This window comes from Canis lupus, chromosome 1 (assembly GCF_003254725.2).
Source record: "Canis lupus dingo isolate Sandy chromosome 1, ASM325472v2, whole genome shotgun sequence".
NCBI lineage: Eukaryota > Metazoa > Chordata > Mammalia > Carnivora > Canidae > Canis > Canis lupus.
This window is the reverse complement of record NC_064243.1, coordinates 24,506,093-24,530,730: the sequence shown is the minus strand read 5'-3', so window position 1 is coordinate 24,530,730 and position 24,638 is coordinate 24,506,093. Positions and strand designations below refer to the sequence as shown.

Here is a 24,638-nt window from a genome sequence, read left to right as displayed (position 1 = left end):
ACACCTGCTTGGCCGCACTGCCCTTTGTGTTTTTAGAAAAACACCTGTTAGCAGCTGGTGGAGCATGCGTGTTCTGTGAGCCAGGCTGGGAGGGGACGCTGTTCTAACTCCTGCTCTTGTGTTCAGCTTCTCGAGCTGCCTGGCATCACCAGGGATGAGGGTGTTTAAGCTTTTAGTTTCCTGGGACATGAGTAAGTACTGCCCAGGGTTGGGGGGAGGACGGTAAGCCTGCCCGCCTAGGAGCAGCCTCGGGGCCAGCACTTAAGCCCAACCTGAGACAACCCTTCTATTTTTCCTCTTTCCTCCCTTCCAAGTATCCTGTTTTGTTTTGTTTTGTTTTGTTTTTTTAACCCGCCCTTCATCTGCTTTTCATGGATCGGAGCCCCCCCCCCCCCCATGCACAACCTGTACCCTTTCCTCAGGCTCTGCATCTGTACGCTCCAGGACACCCGTCTGCTTCGACCAGCAAGTGTGTCATCTCTGAACCCCCTAAATGGAGTTTCTGTGTGTCTTGAAGCTGAATATTTGTTTGGAAAGTTTGGTTGAGAAGATTGATTATCTTGTCGTTAAGCATATTTACCTGATTAGACTGTTTCATAATTTGATCCTGTGTGAAAACCGGCCTGTCGTGGAAAGTATACCGTAGTCATACGAGGTTTGGCTGTTGCTCTCATTAGGGATGGAACCTGATAATGCAAACCGGGAGATTTCCAGTTATGAGCGTCTTTAGTAATGCCCTCTGTGAGTACCTGTGCGGGGCATGCTGCCGATGGCACGAGTTTTGAGGCGGCACAAGAGCCACAAGAGCACCCCCTCTATCACCGTTCTGCTTCATGATGCAAGGAAGAGCCTCGGTTTGGAAACCACCCTCGTCCCGGTGCATTTTCACAAGCGCAGCACTAGGAGTCCTCTGAGTTTACTTCAGCCCCATTGCTTACTTGCTCTGTGTTTGGGAATTTTTAAAATCTCTCAAATATGATGGGTACCTCAGGCCAAGAACGAGAAATATGGGAGGGGGAAATTTGTTATAAAATAGAGTCATTGGGATCCCTGGGTGGCTCAATGGTTTGGCACCTGCCTTCGGCCCAGGGCGTGATCCTGAAGACCTTGGATCGAGTCCCACGTTGGGCTCCCTGCATGGAGCCTGCTTCTCCCCCTGCCCCTCTCTCTGTGTCTCTCATGAATAAATAAATAAAACCTTAAAAAAATTTAAAAAAAATAAAATAAAATAGAGTCATTACTGGAAATATAATTTGAAACCTAATAGCCTTCCATGTTTTCTCCAAGGCTGGGGAATTATCAGCTCCAGTGCGTGGTTTTATCTCTGTGGCCCAGTTAGTGAGGTGCCTTCTCCAGGCCTCCTGTCTGCAGGCCGGATGACGCTACTAGTGCCTACTCCCCGGGGCTGTGGCCTTCAACTCAGCTAAAGCTCTTCCTTAACCCCTAGCTCCCACAAAGCTCCCCACAAATTTTGCTTGTTGATTATGTTTCCTAATATCATTTTTCTTCTAAAGGCAGGGCACTGAAACAGGGAAATATTTCTTTTTTGTTTTTTTTTTAATTTATAAATTTATTTTTTATCGGTGTTCAATTTGCCAACATATAGGATAACACCCAGTGCTCATCCCGTCCAGTGCCCCCCTCAGTGCCTGTCACCCAGTCACCCCCACCCCCCGCCCTCCTCCCCTTCAACCCCCCCTAGTTCGTTTCCCAGAGTTAGGAGTCTCTCATGTTCTGTCTCCCTTTCTGATATTTCAGGGAAATATTTCTGATCTGATTCTTCTGTTCAGTATAAATGCCTCGGTATTCCCGTCTTAACTCCCTTTTCAGCATTGGCTGCGCGCGGCTGAGTTCCTGCTCCCTGGATAAGCTGCGTGGTTTCTCTGACCAGCTTGCCTGAAAAGACTTGCTAGCGTGTAGAACAAAACAGCCTTTGATCCCATGGCCCAGGCAGCCCCTTGAAATGGAGCATTACCCATAATAGAGTCTCGAAAACCTGCTACAATAGGCCAATTTTTTGCATTTGTGTAGAATCATACTGTATGCTAATCGTGTAAATAGGCTGTACAACATGCCTTTTACACGTCTTATTTTCCCAGATGCTTGGAGAGGCCATGTGTGCAGTGGGTGGTCCTGAGGGCTTAATTCTATGTAAAAAATTACTGTGCAAATGAGATGTGTTATCTGAGATGTGACTGGCTTACTGATAAGCTTGCTGTCTTGGAACATGGCACCTGCCCAAAAGACTCACCAGTCTTCATCCACGTCGTTCAAGTGGGAGCTTGCACGTTGCACAAAGGGGCCAGAGTGATGTAACAGACACAAAAGCCGTATCCTGAATGTTTATGTTCATCTTCTTAATCTGGGCCAGAGGTACTTCATTACTCCTCTAAATGATCCCAAGCTCTTAAATCCTAGAGTGAGTGGTTGTGGTGGTGGTGGTGGTGGTGGTGGTGGTGGTGGTGGTTGCTGTTGTTTGGGAATTTGGGTAAGAAACTTGATATGATCAACTTTTTCTTGTAAATATTTTTTTTTATAAATTTATTTTTTATTGGTGTTCAATTTGCCAACATATAGAAGAACACCCAGTGCTCATCCCGTCAAGTGCCCCCCTCGGTGCCCGTCACCCAGTCACCCCCACCCCCTCCCCACCTGCTTGTATTGCGATGTATTTCCCCCTTAGGACTGCTTTTGCTGCATCCCAAAGATTTTGAACGGTTGCATCTTCATTCTCATTAGTTTCCATGAATCTTTTAAATTCTTCCTTAATTTCCTGGTTGACCCTTTCATCTTTTAGCAGGATGGTCCTTAACGTCCACGTGTTTGAGGTCCTTCCAAACTTCTTGTTGTGATTTAGTTCTAATTTCAAGGCATTATGGTCTGAGAATATGCGGGGGATGATCCCAATCTTTTGTTATCGGTTCAGACCCAATTTGTGACCCAGTATGTGGTCTATTCTGGAGAAAGTTCCATGTACACTTGAGAAGAATGTGTATTCAGTTGAGTTTGGATGTAAAGTTATGTAGATATCTGTGAAATCCATCTGGTCCAGTGTATCATTTAAAGCTCTAGTTTCTTTGGGGATGTTGTGCTTAGAAGACCTGTCGATTGTAGAAAACGCTACATTGAAGTCACCAAGTATAAGTGTATTATTATCTAAGTATTTCTTAACTTTGCTTATAAATATTTTACAGTGTCTCTTCATGTACAAAGTATATAAATATGCGTTTAATGTATTTATTTGGCATTTAGAGTTCAGAAAGCATAAAGAAGAAAACCAAGTGGTCTCTAAACCCACGACTCGTCTTAAGTGATCAAGCAAGACTCAAAGTTTAATTTAAAAACGTTTTCATTTGTTTGTTGCCCATGGAAATTTTTTATCCTTCTGGTTAAGCTCAGGCATTTCCCCAACTCCTCGTTTCTAGGCGGTAAAAAAAGTACCTTGGTCAGTGTCCCAAATGAGTAGCTAAAAGCTGCAACCACCCCTCCTCCCCACACGCACACACCCCACGCTGGTGTCTGTAGGAGTCCAGGGAGCAGGTGTGGCCATCTGTCCTCAAAGCCTGTCACACTTCCGCCCTTCCTCCGCTTGCTGACCAAGGTAAGTCACACAGGAGAGAGAGTTAGGGAAGTAGGAGTGTTGGCAAAGCCATAGGATGCTTGCATTTTTGGGGAACCGACTCGTGATCCACGCCTTTGTTTTGGGGAGATTCCGGGAAATCCCTTTGCTCCCATCCCATGAAGCAGGAGCGGCTGCTCGCCTTGACCGCCTCCATAGCCGGCTGGCCTACCCATCTCAGCCCCTCGATTTCTCCGGTGGGAATCAGACGGCAGCATGCTGGGCCTCCCTGGCTTGCGTGAAGCTGTTTGCACAGTCCCATGACCCTCTTTCTGCCGTGGCCTGAGACAAAGCGGAAAGCACCAGCCCATGCTGGCCCCTGGCCAGGAGCCCTAGTGAGATACAGACTCTGCAGAGAAATTTCTCTTCGTGGAGTTCTCGCAAGCTGCAGGGCTCCTAGATAAGTCTAGGTCTGACCCTTGGGGTGGGGAGTGAGGCTGGGAACACCAGAGAAAGCCCCTTCTCACTTGCTGCCTTGGCCCTTTTGTATTTGTGGGGTTTTTTTATTTTGTTTATTTATTCATGAGAGACACAGAGAGAGGCCGAGACACAGGCAGAGGGAGAAGCAGGCTCCACGCAGGGAGCCCGATGCAGGACTCGATCCCGGGACCCTGGGGTCATGCCCCGGGTTGAAAGCAGGTGCTCAACCGCTGAGCCCCCCAGCCTCCCCTGTCTGGGAATAGATTTTGAGAAAATCTTAGGGCTAGAAAGGAAAATCACTGTGTCAGTTAGCTGGTACCTCAGTTACGCCGTGCAACAGACTACTCCGAAAACTCTAATAACAGTAACGATTTATTATTATTTTTTGGTCACTAATCAGCCCCCACTGGTCTTTACTCCAAAAACCTGCTGATTCCAGCAAAAGCCACGGCAATCAGATTGTGTGGAATGGGCCATCTGTGTTTCAGCTCCCGCCCAAGTCGATGTTGCCTAATGCAAGGTCTGTGTAGCTGAACTTCCGCAGTTGTTTCCAGGTCAGATCAAGCCTCTGACTTTATTCTCAGCTTCCTAAAGCTTTAAGTGTGACTTGATCTTCTTGATCTTAAAGAGAATTAAGATGCCAATTAAGTTGGCTGTGTCGCTCTCCATCTCACCCCGTTTCTAAATTAAGGCTGCCCTAGTTTAAAGGTGCTTCTCCTCACTGTGCCTGAGTGTTGGAAGAGCTTAATTACGGTCCCTGTGCTTGCTGTGAGTATGTGTGTGCCCTTGCACAGGTGCACGCTCACAAGCAGGCTGGACACGCTTGTATTCACGTACCCAGGTACTCCGAACTAGGTTATTCTGGAAAATAGGGTCTGATGAGGGAGAGAGTGCATTGGGAGTTAACAGACTGCATTTATTAAGGCCCGACCTACTATTTTTGTGACTTTCCGCAGATGACTTAATGTTCAAGCGTCTCACGTCCCTGCGTGTGACATCGAGCCAGTAGCGCCAGCTCCCTGTTGTGCGGGAAGGACGGAGAGTGGCCGCGCCTGGCGGAGCAGGAGCCCTCTGGGTCCTCGTTCAGATATTTAAACACTTTAAACCCCGCCGTCCAGCCCCCAGAGCTGTGTCTGGATCTTGGGCTCGGGGGGAACCACGCAGTCGGGATCCGCAGGGGAACAGGACTGGGCCGCAACCCGACTGCAGAAGCACTGCCAACAGCCCGAGCGCTGGCGGGCCTGCCTGGGGGGGGCGCGGGCCGTCGGGGGGTTGGGGACTGCCTTGTATCCGGGGGCTCGGGACCGGGCCCAGCCCATTGCCTTGAGGAGCCTGGGAAGCTGCACCCTGTGGGGCCGCCGGGCCAAACCCCAGACCTGCCCCCGACTTGGGGTCACGGCTGCAGCAGCTGCGGTGGGGCTGACACAGGGGAGCCCTCCGCTGTTGCCCCCTGCCCCTGGGTCGCAGGGCTCGGGGCACAGGACGGGGCCAGGGCACAGGGCCCAGGGGCCCCGACTGGGCACCGGTTCCCACACAGGCAGTGACTTGAAGGGACGCGGGTCCTGTGCGTGTTCTCTCTGTGTCGGCGAGTCTGCAGCAGCTCTTTCCACCTGAGCACCCTCCAGGGTCAAACACGCTCCAAGTCTCATGAGCTCCGTTTCGGTTTGGGGACCTTCTGTTCCTGGGGGCGGGCTCGTTGCCGGCGAGATTCCTAGGGCGCTGTTACAGGGCAACCTCCCCCCACCCCCAACCCCCGGCGGTGTATGAAGCTCGCTCCTGTGCGTGCTCATGGCCCTTCCCAGTTTAACCCAACAGCCTCGGAGCCTGCAGGATTCCTGTAGGAGCCTATCAGGCCCCCTTGTCAACGAGCCTGGGGTGACACCTTGACCTGCATGTGGCAGGGACAGCGTCCCTAGATTAGCCGTGGCACGTCATAGAGGATTTCACGATATTGGAAAACCTATCATGCACGCTGAGTGGGTTTACATGTGCGAGAAGAGAAAATGAAATACTCGTAAGAGGGAGGTGATGTTAGCTGTAACAATAAGGCCCAAATGTGGGAGGAAAAAAATAACCTGTTGTGTATTTTCTGTATCCTGCAGTCATTTGCACTTGAGCCATGCTTTTGAAATAATGGACAAAATATTCTCACTTGTCCCAGGCATTAATCATGAGTTATATCTGAACTCTTTTTTTTTTTTTTTTTTTGGTGTGATCTCTCTCAGAGCAAAAATAAAATGTGAATTCTACGATGATGCATAGCGTACGGAGAGCTTTCCACATATTGTCATTTCACCTCCACCGAGCGTTCATGAGCGAACCGAGACTCAGATCAGGGAAGAGAATAGTTCAGAGACCCAAGGGTGGGAGAAGTGGTTGGAGCTGACCCTCCCGCTCCCTCCCTCCTTCCCCACGGCCTCTTTCTTTTTTCTGCATTACCGTATGTCTCGCCAAGTGTGAAAGGTGACCTGGATGAGTGTTTATTTTATTTTATTTTATTTTATTTTATTTTATTTTATTTTATTTTATTTTATTTTATTTTATTTTTTGGATGAGTGTGTATAATGCACGTCATGGCCGTGCTTGTGTAGTGGAAGCATCCCGGTCGTTTGCAGTAGCCCTTGGCAAGGGGGCAAGTCTGAGGGTGATGCTGACTGCGGTGGGAACCCTTGGTACAACATGGAACACCCTGGCCCTCATCGCCCCACACGTTCCCTGTGTAAGACGCTATTGAGTCTCACGATGTCGACCTTACTCAGCTCCATGGGGAGCCTCTGAGGCAGAGAAGCCAAATACACGAGGTTAACAGTGCTCAGGAAGTGCCGGTTCTGCAGACACTCGACGGCATCCCTCGAGGATCAGCCTTAGAAAGCGGTGCACGTGCCTCCATATCCCTGACAGGATTGCCCTTGGACGTACGCATGTGTCCTTGAGCGAGGCACATATCGTGGCCTTTCTAGGCAGGCAGCCCTCAGTCTGCAGCGCGGCTTCACAGGGCCTCCCGCAGGCTTGCCTTAGAAGGTTGGGCTGCTCGGAGAACTGGGCCGCGTGTTGAAGCTTTCGGCTTTGAGAAGACCCCGTGCCTCGTCCCACCTTCTCCCAAACCCCCAAAGACCTACTTCCAGGATGACCAAGGCTTAGCCACTCCGCAGCCTGCCAGTCTCTCCCCCGGTGGTTGGTCTGGCTTCTGACCTTGTTGCAGCCACGACCCCTTGCTAGGGTGTCTGCAGGGTTGACTGTAGTGGAAGAAGCAGGAGAAAGGGCACAGATGGAGGAGAAAGAGACACAGAGTCACGAGAACAGGAAGCGGGGGAAGCAGAGTAGGGAGCAACCCTGCCGTGAGCTGGGACAGAGCTCGCGGGCCCTGCCCGAGGCCACGATGGCACCTGTGACCTCACCTTTGCTGAGGCAGAGTTGGGTGCGGGGCGGGAGCACCCAGCTTCCCACGCCCTGCGGCACGGCCCACCCCTCCTCTGGGCACCAGCGTCCTGCAGCTTGCCTTCCGTGCTGCTCTGGTTGGACGTCCTCAGCCAGCTGCCCCTGCCCTCCGCTGGCTCTCGGGGCGCCGCAGGCTGCTCCTCGCGGCCGCCTCCTTCTCCTCAAAGGTGCATCTTCTCCGTCCAGCCTTTTCCCTTCATTGCCCGATGTGCTGCCCTGGATGATTTCCCTTGGTTTGTCTCGGTAGCTGATGTCTGGGATTGAGCGCTCTTCCCCACCCTGCATCTAAAAGTACATATGCGAAAAAAATAATAAAATAAAATAAAATAAAATAAAATAAAATAAAATAAAATAAATAATAAAAATAAAATAAAATAAAATAATAAAATAAAATAAATAAAAATAAAAATAAAATAAAAAATAAAATAAAAATAAAAAATAAAAATAATAAAAATAAAATAAAATAAAATAAAATAAAATTAAATTAAAAATAAAATAATAAAATTAAATTAAAAAATAAAATAAAAAATTAAATTAAATTAAATTAAAATAAAATAAAAGTACATATGTGCAAATGTAAACTCATGGGAGGCAACATTTGTTGCCCATTATCCGCAAGCCAGGGGCTGAGCTAAGTACCTTTTTACCTAGATTATCCAATTTAGTCAACACAATAGCGCTATGAGTCAGGTACTATTATTAACGCTTTTCTACTACCATCCTTCACCCAAGGTCGTGCAGCTGGTTTGTTGCATATTTAAAAGAATAGTTTGTGCAGAACTGGCTTTGGTTGCTGAATCAGATTCTGAAGTAGAGCCTCCCACTGGGCACCCACCGCCCCGAGTGACAGTGTTTCCCCACCTTTAATATGTACAGACCCCCTGGGGGTGGGGTTTGTGAAGATGCAGATTGTGATTTTGAGGTCAGGGTGAAGCCCGAGACCCCGCCGTTCTAAGCAGGTGGACGCGCCCGCTGCTGGCCCGTGGGCCACCCTTTGATGAGTGAGGCCTAGATCCTGGGCTGTGGTTCTAGCCCCACAGCACCCTAGACTCCGGGATGGCCAGAGAGATGTAGGACCCGCCTGTAGAGACGTCAAGTGATGGGAAATCAACACAGCACTGACCACGTGAAGCCTTTGCTTGGAAAACACGAGACTAAAGACGTAGAGAGAGAGCTGGGTCAAAGCCCGCACAGTCTGGGGCTGAGATAGCAGGCCTTGCCCCACTTTTGCCCTCGCTGGGTGGCCCTGGATCTCCAGATGGCTGGCAGGGGCCAAAGGCCCAGCACACCTGGGGATGGCCCTTCAGGAAGAACTAGGTGCTGGGGAGACTTCAAGGCATTAGTTTCTGGTTTATTCTTCCCGCGTTCCAAACAGCACAGCACCCCAGAAGACCTTCTGACGTTGACTTCAGCAATGCAAGTGGGTGATGATTACTGTGCAGCCGCCTGAGCGTGGCTTCCTTGAAAAGGAAGTCATTCGTGTGCAGGTGATAAAATGCGCATTGAGACTGTGGCAGCCTCCACCACCTGCTGTAGCGATGCCAGCCCTGGTGAAAGCCTTGTAGGGAGCGGGGCTGCTGCAGGGTCCAGGCCATGAGGCATAAGTGAGTAATAGAGGCTTCTATGACGGCCTCTATTAAGTTGCTTTGTGAGGTATCTTTCTCATATTCGGGGTGGACATGCCAAGAAAGAGGACATGAGCTGCCAGCCGTTCCAGGGGGAAAACCCTAAGACAGAAATAGGAACCTTCACAGCAACAGAGAGCCCTTCTTTCTCTGTATATTGGGCAGGACGTTTGAACACACGTGTGCAGCCATTGTGAGTAACTTGTATTTCATCCCCAAGGGTCCACCCCAAATGCATCCTATTACTTTCTGTTGCCATCGTTTGTTAGAGACACACACCACGGAACCATCCCACTGAGGTGGACGAGATTCCAACTTGGAGCACGCTCACCCTTAAATAATAATTTCTTTCATGAAAATGATATGCTTATCACTTTAGTGTGAAGCTTTCTATTTCCAAGTAGCTCAGGTAATTCAGTGTGACTAAGTTATATTTTAGGGCGAATGTCATCCTCAAATGTGTGTTTTTAGAGTCCAAGTCGTAGAGGGAAAATTACCTGATCATAAATTCCACGTTTAAGTCAAAAGAATATAATTTGCCGCTACCAGTGATTCTGGGTATGTATCTCCAGATTCTTTGAAGCATAATTTGTGGAGTCACCAAGCTGCTGCAGTAAAAAAAGAAAAAAAGAAAAAAAGAAAGAAAGAAAGAAAGAAAGAAAAGAAAAGAAAAGAAAAGAAAGAAAGAAAGAAAGAAAGAAAAGAAAAGAAAAGAAAAGAAAAGAAGAAAATAAAAAATAAAAGAAAATAAAAAATAAAAAAGAAAATAAAAATAAAAAATAAATAAAAGAAAAAGAAAGAAAAAAATAAAAAGAAAATAAAATAAAAAATAAAATAAAATAGGAAAATAAAACAAAAAATAAATAAATAAAAATAAAAATAAATAAAAATCAATATAACTATGTTGAAATGTAGCCATAGGCTTTATAAAAGTAAGAAGAGGGGATCCCTGGGTGGCGCAGTGGTTTGGCACCTGCCTTTGGCCCAGGGCGCGATCCTGGAGACCCGGGATCAAATCCCACATCGGGCTCCCGGTGCATGGAGCCTGCTTCTCCCTCTGCCTGTGTCTCTGCCTCTCTCTCTCTCTCTCTCTCTCTCTGTGACTATCATAAATAAATAACAAATTAAAAAAAAAATCTTTAAAAAAAATAAAAAAATAAAAAAATAAAAGTAAGAAGAGGAAAAAACACATCTCCCTCTGTTTTTCTCCTAGAAGAAAAATAATCTTTGGATATGAAATACATACTTAACAATCTTTTTAACTGAATTCCATAGCCATTTAATGGACAGCCTTAAATTACGAAATACCCAGCATATTTCTCAATAGGGAAGAGCGTGATTCTAGCCGTGTTTGATGTTCTTGGGCAAAGTGTCCTTCTAGCACAATTTCAAAAATATTCCGGCCAAAATGAAGGAAATTTCTGGCAACATCTACTGTACAGGCAAACTGACCCAAGAATAATCTGACGTGGCCCAGAGGAGAGAGGCCACCGGACCGAGTCTGCCGGCGCCTGTGGCTTGAGGCGGGCTGTGTGCTGGCGTGGGTCATAGCTCTGATTTCCTTGGTGTGAAAAACGTGGGTTCTTGGTTTAGTCTGGTAATATGTGTGATGTGCAGGGACTCTGCAGGGCCTGAGAGGATCCCCAGAGAAAACTAGAAGTCCTGCCCTCCGGAAGCTTATGGTCAAGCGGGGAGGAAGACGTCCAGGGGTGCGAGCGTTCGCTGGGGCGCAGTACTCGGCGAGCGGCCCGGATTTATGGGCCCGTGGCCTGGGGCGGTCCCAGGCAGTAAATATTCATTCTGACGGAGCTTTACCGCAAGGCTTTCCATGCTCAGAGCTAGACTAGGACGGAATCCGCCGCTCTTGCCCGTGGTTCCCAGGAACCCCGCCTGCTGGCCACACCGCGCCGCCTTCGGGCCGCTCCGCCAGTCTCTGGCCCGCATGGTACCAAGGCCGCATGTTGCCGTTCTTAACTCCAGGGCCGGCCTTGGTTCAGGGTCGCCCCGGTCCTGGAGGCACCAAGGGGTCTAGGAGGGGGTGGCACCAGTTATGAGTCCCAGTCCGACCCCGCGTTCAATGCCCCGTGAGCACAAAGGCCGTCGGAACGGGGACAGAGTGTGAGGACCCTACTTGTAGAATCAGCCTCAGGGCTCGGTGATCACACTTTCTAACACTAGGGCGGAGAAAGGTGGGGGGTGGGGGGGAAGCTGCCAGAATTAGGAGGAGGAGGAGAGTGTCTGGCAAGGCCTGCAGGCTGGGCCACAGCGTTGATGGGCCCTCGCAGCGGGCCGGGTGCGGGCTTGACCCCTCTGGCCCGGGCGCCGTCGGGGGTGCGGACAGTGCGGCCCTTAGAGCAGTCCGGAGCTGTGCTGGCAGCCGGTGCAGTAGAGGCAGAGCGAGGAGGGAAACAGAGGCCGGGCCCCTGCGGGGAGACAACCCCCACGGGGCGGGTGCACTGAGGAGGACGAGTGGCAGGCCGCGGGGTTAGGGCTCCTCTGCGCTGTTAGGGCCGCAGTGGCGTCCTACTGGGCCCCTCTGTGGCTTCTGCCTTAGGCCTGACATAGCAGCCGCCCTGCAGTGGTGCGGCAGGGAAGGGAGAACCGGGACCCGGTGCCGCTGCTGGGTGACAGCTGGGTGACGGCTGGGTGACGGCCGTTCGTCAGGAGCAGGGAGGACCTGGCGCAGGGAGCTCAGGGGAAGCGGGACATGGGATCCCGGGCCCTGAGGGCCTGGGGACTGTTGACTGTGGAGGAGGACATGAACTGCCCGCACTGCTTGGAATGGGAGGGCTCCCACTCTTTAATCCGAATATTCAAGAGTGACTTGAGTGGGGGTGGCCACCAAGGCAGCAGACTTTTGGGTCGTACCGTTCCTCCCTCTAGGAAATACGTGACTGTAAATTCATATTTGAGACCGGGGCTTCTGCTGTAGTATTTCGTCTGGACTAAATGTGGCATTAAATTGGATGATTATAAAATAGATCTGTCAATGACTATGACTCAGTGAGTTTATTTCCAAATAGGTCACGCCAAAGTACTGCTCCACGGACTGTAGTCAGGGAAAAAAGAAATATCGACACAATTAGAGTTACTGTTTTCTCCATTAAAAAAAAAGAAAGCAAAAAAAGCAAAAAAAAAAAAAAAGCAAGCGTGAAAGGGTGTGGGCCGATGGCGCTGGAATAAGGGCATTGGTCTTAGGAATTAGAGCAATTCAGGCAACTAGTTGACCTTGGCAACCAGTCTAATCTTAACCCTAATCTTTTGCTGTTTATCACCTTGTCTATGATTTTATATTCATGGTGAAGGCTCAGCCATCATCAGATTGGCGGAACAGGGGCATGTTCTTCTCTATAATAATTTTATATAATAATTTTAATAGCAGAGTGCCCGTAAAATGCTTTGGGTTCCTGGCCCCCAGGGTGGAAGCCCTCTGTGCTCCTTGTGTTCCTACTACATGATGGCACACTCAGCTCGAGGCCCCTAGTCCCCCGGGCTCCGGGGGCAGGGGGGTCTGGGGGCCGGCGGTCCTCATCCCGAGCAGAGGCCATAGAAGGAGCCCTCGGCCAGGAGCTCGGAGCCCCAGTGTCCTGTCTGCCAGCTGGAAAGAAAAGCAGAACTTGGCCAAATAAACCTGAGCCTCACATGCTCATAAACGGTATGCACCGTGTTGGGTTTTTTCCCTTGCTTTTGGTTAATAACAGCTGTTCATTCATTGTTTCCCATTAATTAATTCATCATATTTCTGAGCACCTACTGTGTGTCGAGAGCTAAGGGATATTCCAGCGAACAACCTAGTGTCCTCGCCTCTCATCGTTCTAGTTACAGGCTCAAGTTGACGAGCAAGAGGGGCCTCTCTGCGCCCACTCGTGTATGTTAATCTGTGCGGGAATTTTTCCGGCTGCACTTGGGTTTTCAGACTCGGGACCCATTCACTCGGTTATATTTCTGGCCCCCAACTCTTGTCAAACGTGATTCTGTAACTCCCCACTACTCACTTCAAAAGAGCGAGAAAGGGAAGATGAAAGAGCATTGAGATTAGTAGATCTCGTGAGTTGGAGAGCGTCTTAAGGAGAGAAGGCTTAATGGTGAAGAAAGTAGAAGCAGAATTAAGGATTTACTCTTCGCCCACCATCCCAACTTTCATGGCCAGAGTGTTTTCTACTATGCCTAGCAAGAAAGTGGTTTTAAATATCTAGGTTTAATTCGAATATTAATTCTATTTGTGAATGGTATCCGAGTTGCCCATTACCATGGGACTGATTATGCTCTGACCCTTACCATAGAGTAGTATTTCACGTATCTGAATTTATATAAGAAAGTTTTTAAAAAATATCTATTTCTATAGCTAAAAGGGTAGATGATGGATGGATGGATGGATGGATGGATGGGCTTTTATAAACTCAGTTCAATGACTTACCTCAATAGGTGAATAATGTTCTACTTTGGGAAATAAAAGGATTTCTAAGTTTCTCTCTTGAATATAATACGCCTTTCACTGAACTGTAAGGGTCTGTGGAAACCTGCACAGCTCCTCTGACAAAAGGCGCAATGGAATGACGCTGTGAAAACAATATGAAATGCACTAATTTAAAATGCAATTTTAAAGTGCGTTTAATCTGAATGGGCCATGGAGCTGTTGTTTTCCTGTTTGTATTCCTATTAAATTCCCTGGAATAACTTTAAGTGTATCTCTTGGCTCTTCAAACTGCCTTTCCTCCTTGTGCTTCCTGTGGATTGTTAGAACCAGCTACGTCCTTCTCAGCCACATCCTTCTTGTTTTTGTCATTGAAACTCCTGGTGGGTCTGTATTTTGCTGCCTTCTTTGGATTTTGCAGATTATTATTTCAAGGCAGTTCTTACCTGCACTTTCCTGTAACTCCCTTGCTTTTTCTTTAGTGTAACATCCACATGAACGTATCAAGACTTTTTTAAATTAGAGGGTAATTAGCTCACTGCACAGTCTGGGTCTGTGTGGTATTTGGACTTCGGGTGATGCTCCGCATGTATCAGATTTTATTTTCAGAAAGATGCTTAAATATTTAATGGGACCCATAGTTAAATAGTTAAATCACCGTGTAAACCAAAAACTTTCCTTCCTTCCTTCCTTCTTTCCTTCCTTCCCTTTCCTTTCTTTTTCTTTTCTTTCCTTTTCTTTTTTCTTTTCTTCTTTCCTTTTCTGTTCTTTTTCTTTCTTTTTTCTTTTCTTTCTTTTCTTTCCTTTTTTCTTTTCTTTTTTCCTTTTCTTTTTTCTTTTCTTTTCTTTTTTCTTTTCTTTCTTTAATTTTCTTTTCTTTTCTTTCTTTCCTTTCCTTTTCTTTTTTCTTTTCTTTCTTTTCTTTTCTTTCCTTTTCTTTTTTCTTTTCTTTCTTTTCTTTCCTTTTCTTTTTTCTTTTCTTTTCTTTCTTTTTTCTTTCCCCCTCTTTTTTTTTGGTGAACAGGAATGGCACCTATATTTTTAACCCAAATAAATAAGGAGGTTTGCTTATATTCCTTTACAGTTTGGAGGAACATGCTTTAGATGGGCAAGATTTTGAGAAAGAAGATCGGAAAGCTTTATAATTTCTCTTAAATAATAACAAAAACACTCCAGCCGCATACTCAAATGTTTTAGTCTGGAATCTGATCCCTAGCTCTGCCCAGCTTCTTTACACAGGTCAAAAGAGGAAATAGCAGCTGAGGAAATGCCAGGCCCAGGTGAGGGCCCAGCGGAGGGGACGTCAGCCTGCTGGGTTCTCATTCCTTCCGTTGTATGTAAGTCATAGGTGAGTTGACTCTTTATCCAAGAGAGTGAGGTAGACAGAGAGACACATAGAAAGCATGTGGTGAGCGCTTGAGAAGCCAACCCGTCCCCGGAACATTCTGGAATCCTACCACAGAGGGCTGCTTACCTCCCTTGCCATTGGCCGTAGAGACTGAGTCTAGCTGAGTAGAATGGTTCCAACCACAGCTGTCAGGGGGCCAGTCAGCACACACAGATTCACGTTTGCTATGTGCCTTCGTATTCAGTTTGCTCCCCTGACCTCAGACCCCACAGACCCAGGCCGCTTCTAATCTACTCTCTGTAATATGGCTTTTCTTTTCTATAATATAAATAGAAACATACATAGTCCTTTGAATTTTGCTTCTTTAACTTAGTATAACATTTTTGAGGTTTACCCATGTAGGTAATATGTAGGAGTATTTGTGTTTGTGTGTGTGTGTGTGTGTGTGTGTGTGTGTTTTTAATTGCTGAGTAGTGTTGCACGGTATGACCATACTCTGATTTATCTGTTCATCACTTGATGGATATTTGAACTGTTTCCAGTTCCGGGCTATTACAAATAATGCTCCTATAAATATTCACATAGAAGTTTTGTGTGGACAAATTTTTTTTTTCGTTTATTTTCGGTAAATATCCAAGAGCTGACTGGCTAGATTGGGTGGTGAGTATATGTTTAATCTAAAAGATAGCGCCATCCTGGTTTTCAAAGCGGCCCTACAATTTTGCATCACAGCTAGCGGTGAGTGAGAGTTGTAGTTGCCCCTTGCCCCACATTCTGACACTTGATATCGTCAGGCCTTTTACCATTAGTCATTTAGATGTTTACGTAAACATCTCGTTGTTTTCATAGGCATTTCCTTGATGGCGAAGCATCTGATGTTAAGCATCTCTTTATGAGTTCATTGGTTATCTTTGTATACTTTTGTGAACTGTTGGTTAAAATCTTTTGCCCATTTTTAATTGGATTGTTTTCCTTTTATTAGAAACACGGATATACTCTGCATATAAAACTTTTGTCAGATAGGTCTCCTAGTCGGTGGCTTGGTCTTTGTTTTCTTAGCTGTGTTTTGAAGAGCAAAATCTAATTTTTATGCAGTCCATTTTACAATCATTTTCTTCTATAGATGATAGTTTTAATGCCCTATTTAAGAAATATTTGCCTAACTTATAAGTCACAAAGATTTGCTCCTGTTTTCTTCAATAAGTTTAGTAGCTTTAGCTCTTATGTTTCATTATTTTTTTTTTAATTTTATTTATTTCAGAGAGAGAGAGCATGAGTAGGGGGGAGCAACAGTGGGAGAGGGGGAAGCAGACTCCCTGCTAAACATGGAGCTGGACACATGGCTCAGCCCCAGAACCCTGAGATCACGACCTGGGCCGAAGACAGATACTTAACTGACTGAGCCACCCAGACGCCCCTCATGTGTTTTCGTTCTATGATCCTTGTAAAGTTAATTTTTGTAAATGATGTATGATAAAATTCAAGTTCACTTTCTTGCATAGGTAGCTGTTCCAGGCCCAGCTGGTACAAAGGCTACATTTTCCCCATTGAAATACCAGGGTGCCTTGGTGAAAATCAATGGACCATATAAGGATGGGTCTATTTTTGGTCACTCTGTTCTGTTCCATTGAAGTTTATGTCTATCCTTACACAACTGCCACACTCTCGTGGTTACGCTAGCTTTACAAGAACTTTGGAAGTTAGGTATCGTAAGTCTTCCCATCTTACCCTTTTATTAAAACTGTTTTGGCTTTAGGTTCTTTTCTTTTTCACATAAAATTTCAATTTTGTTTATCAGTCTGCAAAAGAAAGTATGCTAGGATTTAATGGCAATTGCCTAAATCTAAAGGTTAGTTGGGGAAGAATTGCCATCTTAATAATTTTGAGTCTTACCGTCCATTAACATTGTGTGTCCTTCCACATACCAAGGTCTACTTTGATTTTTCTTTGTAAAGTTTTGTAATTTTTAGCACACAGGTCATTCATTAAATTCATTATATTTACTCCCAAGGATATTTTTATGCTATTGTAAGTGAATTTTTTAAAAAATTTATTTATTTATTCATGAGAGACACACACACACACAGAGGGGGGCGGGGGGGCAGAGACACAGGCAGGAGGAGAAGCAGGCTCCATGCAGGGAGCCCGACGCAGGAGTCGATCCTGGGTCTCCAGGATCACGCCCTGGGCCGAAGGCAGGAGCTAAACCGCTGAGCCACCCGGGCTGCCCCGTAAATGAAATTTTTAAAAACTTTTATTTGTACATCATTATTGCTAGTTTAAAGAAATGTAGTAGGTTTTTGTACTTTAACCTTGTATCCTGTGACCTTGCTAAATATATGTATTTGTTTTAGCAGTTCTTTTGTGGATTCTTTAGAGTTTTCTTGGTATAGTCCTATTGTCTGCAGAGACTGTTTTGCTTCTTTCTTTTCAACCGTTTGGCACTGGTCAGAATCTTTAGTACAATGATGAATAAAAGTGGTAGAAAAGGACATCCTTGCCTTGTTTCTAATCTTAGGTAGAAAGCATTGAAACTTTCATCACTGAATATAATATTAGCTGTATATTTTTTCTAGATGCTTTTAATCATCTTGATTAAGTTGCTTTTAAAAGCATTAAGATGCTTTTAAAAGCATTAAGATGCTTTTAATCATCTTGATTAACTTGAGGAAGTTGCCTTCTATTCCTTCTTTGCTGAGAGTTTTATCATGAATAAATGTTGAGATTTGCCAAATACTTTTTCTGCATCTTTGGCTTAAAAAATAATTTATTCTATAAATATGATTGAAGTGATCTTTGATTTAAAAAATCATTTATTCTATAAATATGATTAATTACATTGATTTTTTTTTTTTTGGTATTAAACCATCCTTGGGATAAATTCCATTTGGCCATAGTGTATTATCCTTCTTATATGTTGTTGGATTTGCTAACATTTTGTCAAGGACTTTGCATCTGGGTTCATGAGAGATACTGACCTATTGTTTTTCTCTTTTGTGATCCCTTTATCTGGTTTGGTATCAGAGTATTATTGGCCTATAAAATAAGATGAGAGATGATTCCTCCTCTATTTTCTTGAATAATTTGTATTATTTGGTCTTTAAGTATTTGATAATTTCAATAAAATTTATCAGAGAAGCCATCTGGGCCTGAGGATTGGGTATTCAATTACATATTCAAGTTGTTTAATTGATGTAGGGCATTTCAGTTTTTTCTTTCTTGCATTCATTTTTGCTTTCATGTGTCTTTGAAGAAATGTGTCCATTTTCATCTGAGTTGTCAAATTAATTGGCACAAAATTGTTCATAACATTCTTTAATATTCTTTCAATATTTGTAGGATTTGTAGTGATGTTTTCTTTTATTCCTAATGTTGATAATTCGTGTCTTCTCTCTTTTCTTCTTGACCAGACTAGTTAGAAGTTTGTCAGTTTTGTTGATCTTGTCAAATAACCAACTTTTTTCTTTGTGATTTTCTTCCATTTACTTACTTTTGATTTAGTTTGTTCTTGTTCTGATTTATTAAAGTGAAAACTCAGATCATTGATTTTATATCTATCTTCTTTTCCAATACAAGCATTTAAAGCTATAGGCATCGCTCAAAGCACTGCTTTATCTGTATCCTACAGATCTTGAAATGTTTTATTTTTTCTGTTATTTCAAAATATTTTCTAATTTCCCTCACAATCTCTTTTTTGGCTTATGGATTACTTAAAAATGGATTGTTTAATCTCTAAATATTGGGGCTTCTCAAGTCATCTTAATAATGTTAATTTTTAATTTAATTTCATTGTTGCCAATGTACTGTGTATTTTGTGTACTGTGATGATACCAGGATTTAAAATTAACTACCACTTAAGGTCTAGACTTGAAAAGAATGTCTATTATGCTGTGGTTAGATGTAATGTCTCTTAATGAGTCCTGGTGCTGATAGTATTTTTCAGATCTTTTATGTCTTTGCCATTTTTTTAAGTAATTATCATTAGTTTAGGGATCAGCAAACTAGTTTGTGGGCTAACTCTATTCTGCTGTGTGTTTTTATAAAGTTTTATTGAAACACAACTATACTCACTTTTTGTATAACATCTCTGGCAGCTTTTGTGCTACCAAAGTTAGAGTTCGTTAGTTTTAATAGAGGCTGTATGACCCAGAAAGCCTACAATATTTGCTCCATGGCCCTTTATAGAAAAAAATGTCTTGACCCCTCTTACTGCAACACCCCCACCATGTTGGTCTAGCAGCTACTGGGAGAGGGCGTTAAATATTTATTTGTGATAGTTGGAATTGTCTATTTCTCTTTTTGATTCTGTTTTTGCTTTATGAGGTTTGATTCTGTTTTCATGCACTTACACGTTTGTGATCGTTAAGTCCTCCAGATGAGTTCACTGTTCCATCTAGTGGAATGTACCTTTTTATCTCTGGTGATACTTTTTGTCATGAAGTCTATTGTATTTGATATTAATGTTGCCATTCTAGCCTTCTTATGCTCATTATTTGTGTTATACAGGTAATCCTTGAACAATGTGGGTTTGAACTCTGAGGGTCCACTTATACTTGGATTTTTTTTAATACATACAGTACAGTTCTATAAATGTATTTTTTCATAATGTTTTCTTTAGCTCACCTCATTGTAAGAATACAGTTTATAATACATATAACACAAAAATATGTGTTTATCAGCTATTTGTGTTATTAAGGCATCTGGTCAAAAGTAGGCGATTACTAATCAAGGTTTGGGGAAGTCACAAGTCATACGCGGGGTTTTGACTGCATGGGGGGAGGGTCAGTGAGCCCCATCCTCATTTTGTTCAAGGGTCAGATGAAAATCTTTTCAGGCAGCGTACCTGAAGCTATTTATTTGTTTCTGAAAGTTGAGTAATGCACTGGATAGTGTATGAAGTGAAAGTGTCTAATGGAAATGGAGCCTGAGAAACTGGCTGGAAAGTGAGGAGGGTACAGATGGGCAGTTAGGTCAAGGTCGTACATGCAAAATTCAGGCCCTGTACCCTCTCTGCTGGAGTTCAGCAGGAAACCAGGTCTCCTGTTCTTGGCGATCCAGGCATGGAGGAGTTCGGTTTGTATAATCCTGATCATACTATCAGTAATTGATTTCTTCATCTGTAAAATGGGGATAAGAATATATTTGTGTTTATCTCCCATCAAAGGACAAAGCACCATTAAAGAATTATTTAGAAGAGTGGACGTGCCCTGGACGATATGATGTAAATGGGAACACAAAGCAGATCTCCATTCATAGATTTTTTTCTTTTTTGGAATGTGAAAGGTGTCATTTAAATTTTTTATTTCTTTTATGACCCTTTCTTTTACTATCACTGTGAAAAGCCTTCTTTAGGAAATGGCGGTAAGTGTTTTGCTTCTCTTCAGTTCTAAATGGGAAATCCACTTTCCTTTAGTGTAGCTTTTGATTTTTGGCTGGAATTCTCCTCCCCTTGTTACAAAGGGGGGAAAAACACACCATAAGTGGTTCCTGCCAAGTCTTCCTTTTCTCAAAGTGGAGTGATTGCTCTTACAGGTGTATTTGAGTAGCGAACACTTGTTGGGAACTCATCTTTGTACCTTCCCAACAGCACTGTGTTCTGGAGGCCTCTGGGGAGTCTTCGGGTCCAGAAGTGGCCGTGGTGCATCTGATGGACGAGCACAGCAGCCCCTACCTACTGTGGAGCAGGGATGGGCCTGCTCGAAGACTGACTAGCTAAGGGGAATCCTTAGATTTAGTAATTTCTTGGTCCACTAAATATAGTTCAATTTCATTTTGTTCTCTTGGTGTACAAATAGAGCCATTTAAGGAAGGAACCAGAACTTGAGGAAGCTCAAGGTTTGCCAACAGGAAAAACAGATATAAGCTTTTTTTCACTGTGTCCTTCACTATAGGAAGCTCTTGTGTTTGTGCATCACGGATAAACAAATAGATTATTTTCCACCCCCTTTGCCGGTCTTTAAGGATGATCTATGTTCTCCCACTTTATCCCTGCCTCTTTCAGTATTTGTCACTGTTACAACGTTTATGTTTTTCTTCTTTGCCCATATGGAAATAACAAATGAATTAGGTATGCATCATGATGGCTGTGTCTTCGCTGGAGGAAAGAGGTTCTATCAGAAATGTATAGGGAAGAAAAAAAGAAATTTATAGGAATAGAGTAAGGATGACTGTGTGCGTGTTTGCTCAGTTGAATGCTGGGTTAAGAACATGCAACAAGTAAAGTATATGCCGTCTAAATAGGATTCTTATTTCAAAGCAGTAAATGGAAAGGAAGTGTAAGTAGTGTCATAATAGGGGAGAGGAATAGGGGCCTAGCTGGCAGACAGATGTCCAGATATGGGGCCAGATGGCTGTGCCCTGGGCTAGCTATACCCACTGGGCCCTTGAAAGCTTGGATAGGCCTATTGGGACGGCCCTGGTGGCCCTGACATCCCTGGGTGGCGTGTGGGCAGACTAAATGGTAGGCACCGTATGCTAAAGCTCCTTTTGGCCCAAGAACAAGAAAATAAGTAAAACATACCGTTGAAAATTACATGACCAGCTGCCAGGGGAGGTTAGGTAAAACAGGGTTGGGTTTTGGTTTTCTTTTGTTTTTTTAGTTCTTTTTTTTTTTAAATTTTTTTTTTTTTTATGATAGTCACACACAGAGAGAGAGAGAGAGAGAGAGGCAGAGACATAGGCAGAGGGAGAAGCAGGCTCCATGCACCGGGAGCCCGATGTGGGATTCGATCCCGGGTCTCCAGGATCGCGCCCTGGGCCAAAGGCAGGCGCCAAACCGCTGCGCCACCCAGGGATCCCTGTTTTTTTAGTTCTTGCATCAAATGTTTCCACTTTGTCTTTTAACAAAAAGACAAATTAAAAAAAAAAAAAACTGGTAGGAGAATGTGCCAAGAAGTCAAGAACTCCATAACTCTCTGTTTAGTCTCTAAGGCAAAGTAGATTTGCATCTAAAATTAAATGGACATTAAATAAACTCCAGTGTAATGCAAGGGTACTAATGTTTGCAGATGTCTGCATTTGTTAAAGGCAGAGGTAAGGGACACAGGAAGGTCAGGGGTTTGTGGGGGGTTTTTTTGTTGTTGTTCTGGAAGGAATAGGCATTTCAGATGCATCCTACAGTCTGGTTTTGTTTCTTTTTTTTCTTCCCTCCCCCCCCCTTCAGATACGTTCAGTTATAACTAACAGTCTCTGCAAGGTATTCAGTCCCAGTCGGGAGCTGGAGATATGCTTGAGCTGCGTGTTGTTAAATATATTTACTGCCTTTTCGGAGAGTTCAGTGAGGCTCTAGAGTGGTTATTTATTAGTCTGCTTCAACAGCTGCCGGCTGGAATTAAAGAAAATAATCAATCCAGGGTGATTTATAGGAACATTATAAATCAGTTCAGGTTCTAATGAGCAGGGGAGAAGGTAATTCGAAGGGGGCTGCACACATGCTGCTAGTTGCCGTGTCGGGGGCGGGGGTCGGGTGTGAAACGCATGGACAAGCCGCACCTGCGGATGGCGGTTCTGAAGACGAGGACTCAGCGTCCCGGCAGCGCCTTTTCTCTCCTCCTCTTTTGGCGCTGCCAGGAGCTTTGCCCAGCGTGGCCCCAGCGAGGGCCCTGGCCTCTCCGCGGGGCCTGGGGGCCGTGTGGACGTGGCCAGCTCTCGGCAGCGGGAGATCCTGGTGGCTGGCGCGGTCCCCGCGTTGTCTCCTGAACGAGGGGCTGAGGCCTCGCCCCCCAGCGCCCCATCCCGCCTGGCCCAGCGAGGCTTTCCCACCCGAGCACAAACGGGGCTGCCGTTTTGGAAGGTTTGGGGGAAACGTGATAAAACCTAACATGCGGTACCTCCCTACCCCGCGGCTGAGGCCAGGGAACAGAACAGGTACTCGAGGATGCGCACTGTAAGCGGCAAAAATGGTTTGTGCATTTTAGAAAGAGACAGAGCAGGGCGGGGTAGCAGAAGAGGGAGAAGGAGAAAATCTCAAGCAGGCTCTTTGCTGAGTTTTTTTTTTGTTTGTTTTGTTTTGTTTTTTTGAGAGATAGAGAGAGAGGCAGAGGGAGAAGCAGGCTCCATGCAGGGAGCCCGACGTGGGACTGGATCCCGGGTCTCCAGGATCACGCCCTGGGCTGAAGGCGGCGCTAAACCACTGGGCCACCCGGGCTGCCCTACATGCTTAGTTTCTAATGAAACGTCCGATCACGTCATGCATAACACCCGGTGGTCATCGCATCACAGGCCCTCCAGTTACCCATCCCCCTCTCCCCTCTAGCAGCCGCCACTTTGTCCTGTAGTTAAGAGTCTCTCATGGTTTGTCTCCCTGATGACGTCCCATTCCGTTTTCCCTCCACTCCCCTCTGATCCTCTGCACCGCTCCTCATATTATACATACACGTGAAGCTCTATGATAATTGTCTTTCTCTGATTCAGTTATTTCGCTCAGCATCACACCCTCCAGATCCATCCATGTTGAAGCAAATGGTGGGTATCCGTCCTTCCTGATGGCTGAGGAACATCCCACTGTACACATAGACCACAGCTTCTCTATCCATCATCTGTCGATGGACACCGAGGCTCCCCCCACAGTGTGGCTATTGTGGACATTACTGCTAGAAACATCGGGGTGCAGGTGTCCCTGGCAGTTTCCCTGCATCTGTATCTTTGGGGTAAATCCCCAGCAGTGCAGTTGCTGGGTCAGAGGGACAGGTCTATTTTTAACTTTTTGAGGAACCTCCACACAGTTTTCCAGAGTGGCTGCACCAGGTCACATTCCCACCCACAGTGCAGAGGGTCCCCCTTGCTCCACATCCTCTCCAACATTTGCTGTTTCCCGCCTCGTTAATGTTCCCCATTCTCACCGGGGCGAGCTGGGGTCTCACTGGGGTTTAGAAGTGCATTTCCCTGGTGGCCGGTGCTGCGGGGCATCGTCTCGGGTGCTTGTTGGCCGTGTGTAGATCTTCTCAGATTCAACTTCCAGTAGTAGTAAAGCCCTCCGTGGAACCGATGTACAGTTTACACTGGGGACTCAGCGGTTTAAAAAGTTGTATGAATTCGGAATATAAGACGGAGTATTCCGAGGAGAAGTTCCTTAACATCCGCTGTTGGGCTAGCCTTGCTGACTCCGTAAACACCTGGCGTAGTGCATGATCCCGACGCCCGTGGCCACCATCTGGCGTCACTTCCCTTCCCGCCTCGTGTCTGATGACTCCCTGTGCAGTATTTTCCAGGGCTACTGGCGCTTTCACGTCTGCACGCCTGGGCTCACGCTGCTTCCTCTCCCCCGATGCACCTTTTGTACCCAAATCAGCTGGCTGTCCCTACCTTGATGGAGCCAGCTCTGGCCCCCCCGGCGGACCGGCGAGGTTGTCCTTGCATCTCCACGCGGGTGCCCGTGACCGTCCCGTGCAGAGCGTGTTGCCCTTCGTGTTGAAGCGTCGGTCTCCTTCCCGTGTCTCGGCACCTTGAGACGGGCGGGCTGGTGGCCTTCCCAGCAGCTGAGGGAGTAGTGGGAGCCAAGGGAGCTGCTGTTCCGGACACACGGAACTCCCCTCTCTTCTCCTTTTCCTGTGCCCTTTCTTGGTGTTTTTAAACAAATCCTCTCCCTGCCTCAGACGCGGTTTCGCCCTCAGGGCCGCTGGCTGTCCGGGTTTACAGGGAAGGAGGCCCCGGGCGTAGTCGAGCTCCGGGGTCAGCAGGTGCCTCCGGCTGGCCCATACCCCTCTGCGTCCTCTGGGTGTCTTCCTGTTCCACGTCCTTTGCGCCCGGCTGCCCGGGGGTTAAGGAGAATCACCT

General features: G+C 45.8%; 1 protein-coding gene and 1 long non-coding RNA gene across 17 annotated transcripts in view; both read left to right on the top strand.

Annotated features, from left to right (window-relative positions):
- Window positions 1–24,638, top strand: part of LDLRAD4 (low density lipoprotein receptor class A domain containing 4) — a 383,881-nt gene that overhangs the window by 276,010 nt on the left and 83,233 nt on the right. The gene's annotated exons all lie outside the window — the stretch shown is intronic.
- LOC125755469 (uncharacterized) overlaps window positions 5,353–24,638 on the top strand; it is a 33,716-nt gene continuing 14,430 nt past the window's right edge. Inside the window, exon 1 of the long non-coding RNA XR_007412104.1 lies at window positions 5,353–9,295. This is a non-coding gene — a long non-coding RNA (uncharacterized LOC125755469). The remainder of the gene's footprint in view (window positions 9,296–24,638) is intronic.